The following is a 15,019-nucleotide window of genomic DNA, read 5'->3' as shown; positions in this document are numbered from 1 at the left end:
AAAATTGAGAATTTCCTCATCATTGCTATCAGATTGTCTCCCTTTCTAGTTGTTGTTGGTTTTTTTTTTTAATTTTTTTTAAAAGGACAACAACGATATTATGTTTATTAGGGAAAATTCTAGTTTCTCTCCTCAATTATAACACTCAGTGCCCTGAAACTCGTTATGCTAGGAAGGATTGGTTGGTGCAGTGGTTGGTTAAAATGCCGTCTTTATTGAATCCTTCATATATCTTTCTTCTCCTTTCCCTTGCACAAGCTTCTACCTCATCTAAGTATCAACATCCTTGTCATCTTGAGCAAGAGGATACAAATTGGCAGTACAATTCCCTTTCATACTACTGAATGAGAATGATTTTTTTATCCATCAATTTCTCAAGAATGCCAAACTAGTAATAGGCAATTGTGTAGGAATGTGGCATTGCTGAGCAAGATTGCAAACCAAGTGTAGGCATAACCTTTCGAACAAGTAACTTTCTTACTCGCTTTATGTTTATTCCTCACACTACGGTATCCAAGATGCTCCATATATGATTCTACCAATCATGTTATTGTTGTGGATCACCATCTCTGTTAAATTTAGGCAAAGCAATTTTTATTCCATAAACAGGCTTAGGAGAATAAAATTCAGCAGGTGCATGTGGGGCCAACAGTGCATTGGTAGTTCGAAGTGGATGTGCATGGACTAGAGTTGCTTGTGTAGCTAGAAGGGCAATTGTGACAACTGTTGTACATATTTAGGAGGCACAATCCACAGCAACACTTTTTAGGTTGTTATCCAAGCTTAGATGATCCAATATCATTGCCAATTTCCATCCCTTGGCATTAATTTCAGAATCAAACTGTTTATCAGAAGTATTGGCATGAAAAGCTAGCTTTTCAAGTTTTTGGTGAGCAAAGTTTTAGGTAAACTCTATTTAGCTACTTGGATGATTCAGCAACTTCCTGTTGGAGTTGCAGAAAATAGTAATTTTTCACCAGATTGAAGCAACTCAATAGTTGCTGCTATGTCTTTTTTCTTCCTTTTTCTCTTTTTTAAGCAAACAAAATACAAGTATTGTCTTTCTACTTTTCTTTTCTTTTCTTTTCTATTTAAATTCTAGCATTATCATGAGATTGGTAGCAACAAATATCTTGTGAACAGTCTATACATCATGAGAAATTAAAATTGTCAGAATTTGAGGTTATAATTACACAGAATTATCAGCAGCAATTGGTGGCTTTATGAAGCGAGGAGCATAAAATCAATTTGGAGCTGCACATTTTGTTCCTTGTTTTCAAAATAGTTTTGTTGATGTCAGAAAAAAAATTTTTCCCCCTCATCTTCAGTGAAAACTATGATACTCTTCTCTTTTTCTTTTTCTTTTTCTTTTTCTTTTTCTTTTTCTTTTTCTTTTCATGATGAGGTTCTTTGAAATAAGAAACCAGCTAGAAGAAAAAGATGAGAATGTGGAGAGTTTAATACAGAGTTCTTTTATGGGATTAGAAGTAGAGGAAGAACAGAATCGTACTTATGTTGTGGACTACGTTGCCCATCTTTATAAGGTTCTTTACTTGAAGGTGGCTGCATTTAGATCCATAATTGAATGTTTGCATTGCTTAATTATAATTATAGAGCTATGTGAGTCAAAAGACCCTTGTGGATGAAGTCTGGAACTAGTTTTTGAGATGCAGAAAGATGAGGCTCTTTGTCCATACGGAATTTTTATGGCTTTGTTCCCAACTTGGAGAATTGTCAAGGAGAGTTTTTTTTGGAGTTTTATACCAATGAAGTGGTGGAAAGAGTTTGAATGCCTCGTCACTCTTGTGTCCAGGGATGGTGCCTTCACAATTAAGGACTTTAGCCTCTTAATCTGGTCACTACTATGTTTAAAATTTTGACTAAGGCTCTTTTTAATAATATGTAGTGGACATACCATTTTCACTTTTCAATGCGGTTCCGAGGAGCAGGTGAATCTTGGCTGCAATATTGGTTAGTAACAAAGTTGTGGACGAGTAATGGCCTGCTCAGCATGGTGATCCCTTTCAGTTGTGAAGTGAGCTGTTGTTTCACCTTCATCACTACTGCTTTCCCTCTGGCCATGGTAGTCAGTAATCCTTCAATAGCAGTTAATTTATTCTGGAGTTGTTCATTCCCCAGACAAATTTTGGCTACCCATCATCAATAAGTGCTAGATTCCTTTCTACCGATTCCACCCGAGATTCCATGTGAGTATTTGTCATTCAAGCAGCTGGTTGGACCAATTGATAGAGTAAGGAATCCTTTTCTGTTAATTAATGGAAAGAAAAGAAGAAGAAGAAGAAGAAGAAGAAGACGACAATGAAATTGGAGAAGGAAATATGATTCTTATAATAGAAATAAGTGAAGATAACAATCCATCTCAATTACAGAGCAATTCTGTTCTAAATGCAAGAGACTAAAGAAAATCAATAAGTAAATCCCTTCCCCAGGAGAGCTATCTGCTACATTTCCTCCAAGCTCTAACCTGGAAAATCAAAATTAGCAGAAATGAATCATGCCCCTTCATGCCTCTTCATTCCCTTGTATAGCATTAACCCACTACTGATCTGATAGCACGTGTCTCCTCCTCTATCAGAGAGTTTAGTGGTGTAACCAAATTATGATCATCCAAGATCTTCTGATGTAGAACAAAGGGAAGAAAAATAAAGAACCGGGAGAAATCAAGGACCAATCCTTGAAGAAAAGAGAACTAATTCTCAAATTTTATTGATTTCATAAAATTTGTTATCACAAAATTGCTAATAATGAAAAACTTAGGTCTCATTTATAAGATTAGGAATCCCAACACATTAGGATTTTAGAACCCTAAACCCTAATTCAATCATAATTATCAATTGAAGAATCTCAATTTAATTAGGAACTTAATCTATTTAGGATACACAATCATAAAATCTATAAAATTCTTATTTTCTATAGTTTTTCCTAAAATAGGTACTCCTAAAATCTTTAGGAATATATTCTGCATCATTCCCCTTGATTGAAAAGTACTCGACTCCGTAGAGTTGACTTGCAAATAAGCATCCAAGAGAGAAGGATCTAGGGTCTAAAATTCCTCGTGTGATCCAAGTAGTATCAGAATCAGAACGGCCTTGCCACTTGACAAGAAATCTATGAAATTCACCTTGTGAGGAAGTAACGAACTCATCATCAAGCACAATGTCAATGATATCTCTAGGCTGAGGAAGTAATGCCGACTTTGGCACAAGCTGACCTGCAGAAACACTAGAAGGCAAAATAGGAGGCTCAAAAGTGCCTCGATAAGGTGACAAGTCCTCCACAATGAAAACAGGACTAATATTCATATCTTTAGGCAAGTCAAGTAAATATGTATTAGATCCAGGTTTTTGCAAAATGGAGAAAGGGCCAATGGCTCGAGCATGAAGTTTCTTTAGAGAATTTTTTAGGAAATCTTTGAGGGCGAATACGAACCATGGCATAATCACCAACATTGAAGTCTTTATTCCTACAACGCACATTAGCAGCAAGTTTGTAATTTTCATTACTTAAAGCAATCTTTCGCCTAATCTCAGCATGCAAATCATGAATATGTTGAGCAAAAGATTCAGCAGGTTGGGAAACACGAATATCAGGTGGAAGGAGAACAAGGTCAACTGGGGTACGGGTAGAATAGCCATGAACAATTTCAAAAGGGCTTTTACCTGTGGAATGATTTACTGAATTATTAGAGGCAAACTCTGCAATAGAAAGAACCAAATCCTAATTACCTTGCTTCTCTCCTACAAGGTACCTAAGCAAATTACCCAAGCTACGATTCACAACTTTAGTTTGACTATCTGTTTGAGAGTGAAAAGCTGAAAAAAATTTCAATGTTGTGTCACACAAGATCCAAAGTGTCTTCCAAAAGTAGCTAACAAACTTAATATCCCTATCAAACACTATAGAAGAAGGTAAACCATGCAATTTGACAACTTTTGTAAAGAATAATGCAGCTACATGTGAAGCATCATATGTCTTCTTACATGGAATGAAATGTGCCATTTTTTAAAACCTATCCACTACTATTAAAAATTACACCTTCGAGTTGTTTTAGGTAACCCAAGAACAAATTCCATACTCACATCTTTCCAAGGGGCATGTGGAATAAGAAGAGGAATGTACAAACTAGTGTTATATTTCCTAGCCTTAGCTAACTGACAAGTGCAACATTGTAAGACAATCCTAGCAACATCTCTCTTCAATGAAGGCCAATAGAACCTATCCTCAACAAGAGCAATGGTCTTATCTTTTCCAAGATGTCCTGCCAGCCCACCTGCATGCAATTCCCATACTAAAAATTCTCCAAGTGAGGTACAAGGAATGCGCAATTTAGTGGCCTTAAATAAATAACCATCATGAATAACAAAATCAACAAAATCACGACGATTACCTATATTTACCTCTTGAAAACTAAGACCAAAATTAGGACAAGTTTTATAATCACCTTTCATTCTTTCAAATCCAATGACATATGCACTCATTTCATGAAGAACAATTGCTATACGACTAAGTGCATCAGCTGTTTTATTCTCAACACTAGAACGATGTTTAAGAACAAAGGAATACTCATGAAGAAACTCAACCCACCTTGCATGTCTAGAATTGAATTTCTTTTGTGAGTTCAAATACCTCAATGCTCGGTGGTCAGAAAACAAAACAAACTCTTGTGGCAATAAATAATATCGCCAATGATGAAGAGACTGGACTATAGCATAAAACTCCCTATCATAAGTGGAATACCTTTGTTTAGCCTCATTGAGTTTTTCACCAAAGAATGCTATAGGATGACTTTCTTGACTCAAGACACCTTCAATGCCAACACCTGAAGCATCACAAGCAACTTCAAAAACGTAATTAAAATTAGGATGCCCTAAAATAGGTGCTTCAGTTATTTTCAACTTAATTTCATCAAAGGCTTTAGCAGCAGCTTTAGTCCAATTAAACTCGCCTTGCTTAAGACAATCAGTAATAGAAGCCATGATTGAACTAAATCCCCTGATGAACCTTCTATAAAAAGTAGCCAATCCATGAAAACTACATAGCTTAGAAATGGTTTTAGGTGCAGGTGTAGAAGACAGAGAATTTAGAGAATTTCTTTTATATTTCTTTATACTAAAATGATTTACAAGAATTCTAATTTATATACAAAGGCTAGGACTAAATAGGAAACTAATAAATACAATGATTCCTACTTATATTCTAATTTATAGCTAATTTACACTAATTAAGGGATTTACACTAATTAAGGGATTCCAACACTCCCTTTCAAGTTGGTTCATGTATGTTGCACATGCCCAACTTGCAAACTACGGTATGAAACCCCTTACAACTTAATTTGTTAGTGAACACATTAGCTAACTGGTCTTTCAACCCTACGTAAGAGATACTTAAGGAACCATTGACAACTTTTTCTTTTATGAAGTGTCTGTCAATCTCTATATGCTTGGTCCGATCATGCTGAACTGGATTGTGAACTATACTGATAGCAGCTTTGTTATCACAGAACAAGGACAAATCACTAGCTTCCGGCAATTTTAATTCCTCCATCAACTTTCGTAACCACAATAGTTCATAAATACCTTGAGCCATTGCTCTAAACTCAGCCTCCGCACTAGATCTAGCTGTCACATTTTGCTTCTTACTTCTCCAAGTGAATAGATTACCACCAACAAAAGTACAGTAACCAGATGTCGATCTCCTATCATCAAGAGATCTAGCCTAATCTGCATGTATAAAGGCCTTAATCTGAAGATGGCCATGCTTTGAGAAAAGAAGTCCTTTCCCAGGTGCAGATTTTAAGTATCGCAAGATGCGGAAAACAGCCTCCAAATGAGGTTCACGAGGATCATACATATACTGACTCACTAGACCCACTGCATATGCTATATCTGGTCTGGTATGCGAAAGATAAATCAGTCTGCCAACCAACCTCTGATATCTCCCTATATCCACTGATTCCCTAACTCCAGCTTGCAATTTGTGATTTGCCTCAATGGGAGACTCTGCTGATTTACAACCTAGCATTCCTATTTCCTCCAACAGATCCAGTATGTACTTCCTTTGAGAAATAAAGATTCATTTATTTGATCTGAAAACCTCTATTCCAAGAAATTACTTTAGCTTTCCTAAATCTTTTATTTCAAACTCCTGTGCTAGTCGCTCCTTTAGATGAGCCATTTCTTCCCTATCATCACCAGTTACCACAATATCGTTCACATAGACAATAAGCAGAGTGATCTTACCCTTAATAGTGTTTTATAAACAAGGTGTGATCAGCATTGCTTTGGCAGTATCCAAAGGAAACTATAGCCTTACTGAACCTGTCAAACCATGCCTTAGGTGACTGTTTTAAGCCATACAATGCTTTTTTCAATCAATAAACTTTTTCTCTATTCTTCTCATTCTCAAATCCTGGAGGAATTTTCATATACACTTTTTCTTCCAAATCGCCATGTAGAAAGGCATTTTTTACATCAAACTGTTATAAATCTCACTCAAGATTTACTGCACATGATGGTAAAATTCTGATGGTATTCATTTTAGCAACAAGAGCAAAGGTTTCCCAGTAATCAACCCCATACGTCTGTGTGAAGCCTTTTGCTACCAGCCTAGCCTTGTACCTTTCAATTGCACTACCTGCTCTATGTTTCACAGTGAACACCCACTTGCATCCAACTGGTTTTTTTCCCAGTGGAAGAGTAACAAGTTCTCATGTCTCATTCTTTGCCAGAGCTTTCATCTCCTCCACCATGGCTGCCTTTCATTTTGGATCAAGACATGCTTTCTTCCAATCCTGTGGGATAGAAACAGAGGAAACAGACAATAGAAATGCTCTATAGGATGGAGACAACGAATCATAGGAAATGAAGTTAGAGAGGGGATGTTTAGTACAGGTTCTAACACCTTTTCTGAGAGTAATAGGAATATCAACATCATTATCAGAAGAAGGAAAAGTAGACTGAGAATTAAAATTAGACTCTTCAGGAACCCAAGGAGACTCATCATATACCTCAGGATGTTCAAGAATTGAATCCAGAGATTCCGATTAATCAGTAGTCTCCTATTCGATGGCTATATCTGTGTTGTTCCGCCGAGTATAGATTCTCAAATCTAACCTATTCAATCTCCCTCGAGATTTAGGTGACTCCCCCTGAGTATCATTATTATGTATAAGCTTTAAACCTAGATTTTTCCTTTGAAGTTGAGAGTTGGGAGAAGACAAAGAAGATGGGAAAGACACCTCTTCTTCCTTCCTATGCTCCCCCTGAAGAGGTGGATGAAAATAAGATTCAGATTCCGTAAAGGTAACATCCATACTCACAAAATATTTTCGTGTAGGAGGGTGATAACACCTATACCCCTTCTGAGTACTAGAATAACCAACAAAGACACATTTGAGGGCTCGAGGTTCTAACTTCCCCCTATTAGGCTGATGAACAAAGCAAACACAACCAAAGACCTTTGGAGGAACAGTATATGAATTTTTACCTTGCAAAACCTCTAAATGACTCTTAAACTCTAAAGTCCGGAGTGACATCCTATTAATAAGATATGCAGCAGAAAGAATAGCATCCCCCCAGTAAGGTTTGGGAATATTCATTGTAAACATAAAAGACCTAGCAACCTCAAGTAAGTGTCTATTTTTTCTCTCAGACACTCCATTTTGAGCACTGGTGTTAACACAACTAGTCTAATGCAAAATTCTATGTGACTTTAAATATTTCTGAAAAACTCCATTCATATACTCTGTGCCATTATCAGTTCTCAGTATTTTAACATGAGCATCAAACTAGGTGCTAATCATTTTGTGAAACTGCTAAAAACATGAAAATACTTCATTTTTCCCTTTCATCAGATATATCAAAGTTAACCTACTGCAACAATCAATAAAGGTCATAAACCATCTATAACCTGATAAAGACACAGTTTGAGTAGGCCCCCACACATCAGAATGGATAGTCATAAAAGGAATTGAAGCCTTATTATTTATTGCAGGATAAGATTGTCTAGTAAGTTTGGCAAACTTACAAGCATCACATACTAACAATTCAGTTTTGCATTGCTTAAACAAAAGAGGATAAAGTTTCTCTAAAACAGTAAATGAAGGATGTCCAAGTCTCCTGTGCCGCTGGATAATTTCTTTCTCAACACCCATAGACTGTCCCAACATGGCCTGATCAACACAATCATTCAATAAATATAGCCCATCTTGCAGTCTATCACTGACAATCGTTCTCCTTGTTATCAATTCCTGAAATACACAATGAGTGGGAAAAAATTCAATTTTGCAGTTGAGAGCTTTTGTGATAGAACTGACAAACAGAAGATTAATAGGAAAGCTAGGCATATGTAAAATAGAATTAAGACTTACAGTAGGAGTGCATTTAATAGAACTTGTTCCAGAACATTAGATAAGGATCTATCCGCAGTGCGGACTTTTTTTTTTGCCTGAACATGGAGAATAGGATATGAATTTATTCGAAGAGCCTGTCATATATTTGTTTGCTCCAGAATCTATAACCCAAAATGAATTATTATGATTGGCAAGAAAAGCATTACCTGAGTTGATGAAGTTAGAAAAGGCAACTGTAGTGGATTGTGATTCAAGCTGTGACAGGAATCGCCTTAGTCTATACCTCTTCTTTGGAAAACATTCCAGTGATAGCAGTATCTTCAGAAACACTCACAGTCTCAGATACATTTGCTTGTAGTCTAGTACAGCCCATCCTTTTTCCTCCATGCCCTTTACTTGGGCAGCCATGCAACTTCCAACATTGTTCTTTGGTGTGCCGGGATTTCCCACAGTAGTCACAATACAAGTTTTCCTTATCTGATGGGCCATGTGACTGTTCTCGTAAGGAGTTAGCAGTCAGCCCAGCCTTATCAACAGCTGTAGAATTGATCATGACACTCCTTCTGCTCTTCTCATGTTGAACATAAGAATATGTCTGCCTTAAGGTGGGCAAAGGATCCTTATTAAATACTTGGACCCGAATCTGATCATACTCCACATTTAGCCTAGCAAGAAAATCATATATGCATTCCTTCTCAATCAATTTCTAGAGCTTAACTACATCAATCGGACATGAAGCCTGAAAGTCCTGATAAAAATCCAACTCTTGCCGTAGCCCACTCAATTCCGCATAATACTGAGCAACAGTCAACTCACCTTGTTTCATTTCATGAACCTTGTTCCTAAGCTCATAAACTTGTGCATTATTCCCAACTTGAGAATAAGTTAGAGAAACAGCACTCCAAATGGTAGCTGCATTGTCCAACAGTAAATAGCCACGAGCTATATGAGGTTGCATAGAATTGATGAATCATGACATAACAAGGGAGTTCTCCGACTCCCACCGATTGTAGGTAGAACTAGCACTTTTTGGCTCTCTCTTATCTCCAGTGATATACCCCTGCAGTCCTCTAGCCTGAATGAACAGTAGACAGGATCTAGCCAATGCCAAATAATTAGTTTCATCCAACTTTACAGGAATAATTTATAAAGAGGGATTATCACCGATAAATCCAGCTTTTGTTTTAGAGGCTTCTTTCTTTCCATCGGTCATTTTTCAATTAAATGAATAGGTATTGAGGCAGAAAGCAAAAAACTGGACAACGAAAGGTACAAAAAAAATAAATGTGCAAACCAAGTGTGGAAACACGTTGCTCAGAGGCGTGCCAGGCAAGAAAGGTCATCGGCAAGAGGCACAGCCGGAGAAATAACCGGAAAAAGGGTGCACGCGTTGGCGCATGAAAAATGATGTTAGGCTGCTGGAGGCGCGTGAGCTCACGCGCTTCACCGGATGGCGGCAAGACTCCGGGCGTAGGTCGATCAGCTGGTGTCCTTCCTCCTCAAGTGGGTGGTGACAGTCACCTCCTTTCCTAGAACAACGTAGAAGCTTGATCCACAATAAAAAAAACTACCCAAAACTATATTATTCACGCCAAAAAATTTTGGCACAGCTCTGATACCATGTAGAAGATAGAGAATTTAGAGAAATTCTTTTATATTTCTTCATACTAAAATGATTTACAAGAATTCTAATTTATGTACAAAGGCTAGGACTAAATAGGAAACTAATAAATACAATAATTCTTAATTTTATTCTAATTTACAGCTAATTTAAACTAATTAAGGGATTTATACTAATTAAGAGATTCTAACAGCAGATCACTCTTTAATGACTTTTACCTTTTGAAGATCAACTGCTATACCTTACGCAGACACAATAAAACCTAAGAAAAGCACTTTAGATTGCATAAAAGAATACTTCTTAAGCTTAACATACAATTTTGCTTCCTTAAAAGTCTCAAAAACCTGTCAAAGATCATCCAAATGCTCTTCTTTAGATTTACTATAGATCAAAGTATCATCAAAATAAACTACCAAAAACTTACCAATGAAAGATTGTAAAACATGATTCATGATACGCACAAAAGTACTAAGTGTATTAGACAATCCAAAAGGCATCACTGTAGAAAGAGATGATTCTCCTTAATTTCAATTAATCTGTACATGGGTATATATATACAATTGATTCCTATAATTGTGTTCTACTAATTAGAAAAAAATTCTAAATAAGAAATCCTAAATAGGAATACAGAATACAGAATACAGAATATACAGAGAAATAATATAGTGATTGACTTTCCATAACACTCCCCCTCAAGTTGGAGCATAGATGTTAATCATGTCCAACTTGTTATAAATGTAGTCAATCCTATCTCCATTCAGAGCTTTTGTGAAAATATCTCCTAACTGCTCTCCAGTTTTGATGTGTTCTGTTGAAATGATCTGTTGTTGAATCTTTTCCCGAACAAAGTGACAATCAATCTCAATATGTTTGGTCCACTCATGAAACACCGGATTAGAAGCAATATGGAGAGCAGCTTGATTATCACACCACAATTTTGTAGGCAAGGAGGTCTTAAAACCTGTCTCATCTAGTAATTGAAGTATTCACATTACCTCACATACTAATTGTGCCATGGCTCTGTATTCGGATTCAGTACTAGATCGAGAAACTATACTCTGCTTCTTACTTATCCAAGACTCCAAATTTCTTCCAACAAAAATGCAATATCCAGTATTTGACCTCCTGTCAACCTTAGATCCAGCCCAGTCGGCATCTGAAAAACATTCAACATTCAAATGCCCATGATTACCATATAACAAACCTCTTCCTGGAGCGCCCTTCAGATAACACAAGATCTGTCCATAGGCTTCCCAATGAGCAACAGTTAGGGAAGACATAAACGGACTTACCACACTAACGGCATAAGCAATGTCAGGACGAGTGACTGTAAGGCAGTTCAATTTTCCTACCAATCTCCTGTATCTCTCTGGATCTTCAAACAACTCACTATCCCCTGCTAACAGTTATAAATTTGGAGTCATTGGTGCACTACAAGGCTTAGCACCTAATTTTCCTGCCTCTGTCAATAGATCGAGGACATTTTCTTTGAGACAAGAAAATACCCTTCTTACTTCTCATAACTTCAATACCCAATAAATACTTTAACAATCCCAAGTCTTTGGTCTGAAACTGGATTTGGAGGAAGATTTTAAGAGATGAAATACCTGCAGAGTCACTCTCAGTGATGACAATGTCATCCACATAGACTACCAGGAGAATTAGACCAGCCTCAGATTACCTATAAAATGCTGAGTGATCACACTTACTCTTTTGCATATCAAATTCATGTACTGCTTCACTGAATCTCCCAAATCAAGCCCTAGGACTTTGTTTCAAGCCATAAAGAGACTTTCGAAGCCTACAAACTTTACCCAACTCCTTCTAAGCAACAAACCCAGGTGGTTGCTCCATATACACCTCCTCCCGAAGATCACCATGAAGGAAAGCATTCTTGATATCCAATTGGTGCAGGGGCCAATCATATGTAGCTGCTAAAGAGATAAACAAGCGAACAGAAGTAAGTTTAGCTACAGGAGAAAAAGTATCAGAGTAATCAACCCCATATGTCTGAGCATATTCTTTTGCTATAAGACGTGCTTTTAACCTAGCCACAGAACCATCAGGATTTACCTTTACTGTAAATACTCATTTGTAACCAATAGCTTTCTTACCAGTAGGCAAAGGCAACAGTTCCCATGTACCATTAGCATCTAAAGCCTCCATTTCCTCTTTCATAGCAGCACACCAGCCAAGATGAAACAATGTCTCACCAACAGTATTAGGGATAGGAACAGAGTCTAACGAAGTAACAAAACACCGAGAACAAGAAGACAATTGATTTTAAGAAACAAAAGAAGAGATAGGGTAAGTACATAAACGTTTACCTTTACGAAGAGCAATGAGTAAGTCTAGATCAGAATCATGATCAGTATGAGGTACAGGATCTCCCAACGAAATAGCTGGTGGAGGATCTGAGTCAGGAATCTCCAATCTTTTGGAATATACATGAACAACAGGAGGTCGAGTAGGTCTAGAGACAGAAGGAACAGGCTGTGGGAGAGGACTAGACATTGGTTGGATAGTATATATTAAGAGATCATCCTCCTCCCCCTGACTCTCATACACAGATGATTGAGGAAAAAATGGAGTGAACTCAAAAAATATGACATCTGCAGAAACAAGATGACGATTAAGAGTATGAGAGAAATTGCGGTACCCTTTTTGGAGCCAGGAGTACCCAAGGAAGACACATTTGAGAGACTTTGGATCCAATTTAGTAACCTGTGGACAACATCACGCACAAAATAGGTACAACAAAAAATATGGGGTTCAACGAGGAACAAAGATTTTGTAGGAAACAAAGCAGTATAAGGAATATCCCCATTAAGGATAGAAAACGGCATACGATTGATCAAAAAACATACCGTAGAAACTGCATCCGTCCAAAAGTGTTTAGGAACTTTCATCTGAAAAAGAAGAGCACGAGTTACCTCAAGAAGATGCCGATTTTTTCTTTCGGCCACGCCATTTTGGGATGGGGTATCCACACAGGAAGACTAATGAAGAATGCCATTTTGTGTCATATAAGACTGAAATTGTGCTGAAAAGTATTCTTTGGCATTATCACTTCTTAATATGTGTACAGAAATATTAAATTGAGTTTTGATTTCATTACAAAAGGCACAAAAGATAGAAAACAATTCAGAACAATTCAGAACAATTCTTCATTAAATATAACCAGGTAACACGAGAGTAATCATCAACAAAAGTAACAAAATAACGAAATTCAGTTTTAGAAGTAACAGAACAAGGACTCCAAACATCAGAATGAACTAACTCAAAAGGGGATGAAACCCATTTGTTGACTCTAGACACAGAAGGTAAACAATTATGTTTTGCAAACTGACACGACACACATTCTTGTACTGATAAAGAATGAAACTAAGGACAACTTCTTCATGGTAGACAAAGAAGGATGGCTCAATCTACAATGAGCTTCAAGAGGTGTTAAGGTACTGGAGCAAAAAAGCAACCACGGTGCATGATTTTCCAGAATGTAGAGACCACCTGACTCACGTCCTTTACCAATAATATGCTTTGTCGTAAGATCCTGAAACAAACACTTGTCAGGAAAAAAAGAAACAGAACAATTTAAGGTACGAGTAAGTTTACTAACAAAAAATAAATTAAAAGAGAATTTTGGTAGACACAAAATAGATGACAAAGAAATTGACGAAGTCAGGTTTGCAGTTCCAGAACCCATGACACAAGAAGTAGAATCATCAGCTAAAGTAACAGCAGAGGAAGTGAGATTAGACTAAAAAGCAGATAGAAGACTATAATTACCTATCATGTGATCTGTCGCACCAGAATCAATAATCTATTTGGATGAGGAAGATACAAGGCATGTAGTGGATTTGCCTGACTCAGCGATCGCAGTGATAGGGGAACTGGTAGGCTTTAGAGATGCCTGATACTGGAAAAACTGTGCAAAATCCTCTGCAGATGCCAAAATAGTTTTCTTAGAGAAAGATACTGTACAATCCTTTGTTGCCATATTTGCCATCTGTGATCGCTGATTTTTCCTCTGAAGTTGCGGACAATTATATTTTGTATGCGCAGGCTCATGGCAATAATAGCAAATGACTCCTCTTGAGTCCTGATTAGAAATAGCCTCTCCATTACGATGATTAGTTCTGTTGCCTGTAATTCCTCCTCTACTTCCTCTTCTATTACCCTGTTGTCCATTTGGATTACGGCTAATAAGAGCACTACTGGCAGGCTGTGAAGATTGGGTACTCTCTATGCGAAAGACTCGTGTGAACGTTTCATGCAAAGAAGAAATCTTAGAACTGGAGAGAAACTGAGATTTAACAGTCTCATACTCTGAAGGAAGGCCTGCAAGAAAACTCATAACAGCCAGTGGCTCCCGTTGGGCCTGCTGAACTTTCACATCAGGACTAAAAGGCAACAATACATTAAGTTCCTCATATACCCGTTTAAAATCTATAAAATAAGTTGTGAGAAACTTATCCCCTTTCTCAGCACGGTAGAATGCCTTACAAACATCATAAATACGGGAGATATTCCCTTTACCAGAATACAGAAAATCGAAGTAATCCATTAATTCCTTAACAAATTCACAGTGATTAATTAAACTAATTACCTCACTGTGAATCGAGTTCCGAAACTGTAAAAACAACCGAGCATCCTCCCTTAGTCAAGTTTGTCGTGTATCATCAGTAGGTGGATCTTTAGTAAGGTGATCATCCTTATCAATGCTACGCAAATAGACCCTAACAGTCTTACTCCACTCCAGGTAATTCGAACCATTAAGTTTGTGTTTCGTGATCTTAGTCATCACCGGAATCACATCAAAAATAACATTCTTATTGTCTGCCATTTGTTGAGACAAAAAAAACTAATCAAAACGCTAATGCAAAGTGCTTAGCAAAATAGCCCAAAATCCCAAATCAAGCAAATACCGAAATAGGATCTGAGAGCCAAACCTCGGAAGTCCTTTAATGGTGTACTGGATTAGGCAACAACACACAGTGGTGGAATGAGGGGGTTGAGGCGACGCC

The 15,019-nt window shown here is 37.3% G+C and overlaps 1 protein-coding gene across 1 annotated transcript in view; it reads left to right on the top strand.

Moving 5' to 3' along the window:
• Nucleotides 1-15,019, top strand: part of LOC110636887 (SNF1-related protein kinase regulatory subunit beta-1) — a 30,808-nt gene that overhangs the window by 1,618 nt on the left and 14,171 nt on the right. The window lies entirely within an intron of this gene.

Source organism: Hevea brasiliensis, chromosome 2, assembly GCF_030052815.1.
Source record: "Hevea brasiliensis isolate MT/VB/25A 57/8 chromosome 2, ASM3005281v1, whole genome shotgun sequence".
In the NCBI taxonomy this organism is placed as follows: Eukaryota; Viridiplantae; Streptophyta; class Magnoliopsida; order Malpighiales; family Euphorbiaceae; genus Hevea; species Hevea brasiliensis.
This window is presented reverse-complemented; position numbering and strand designations above follow the sequence as displayed.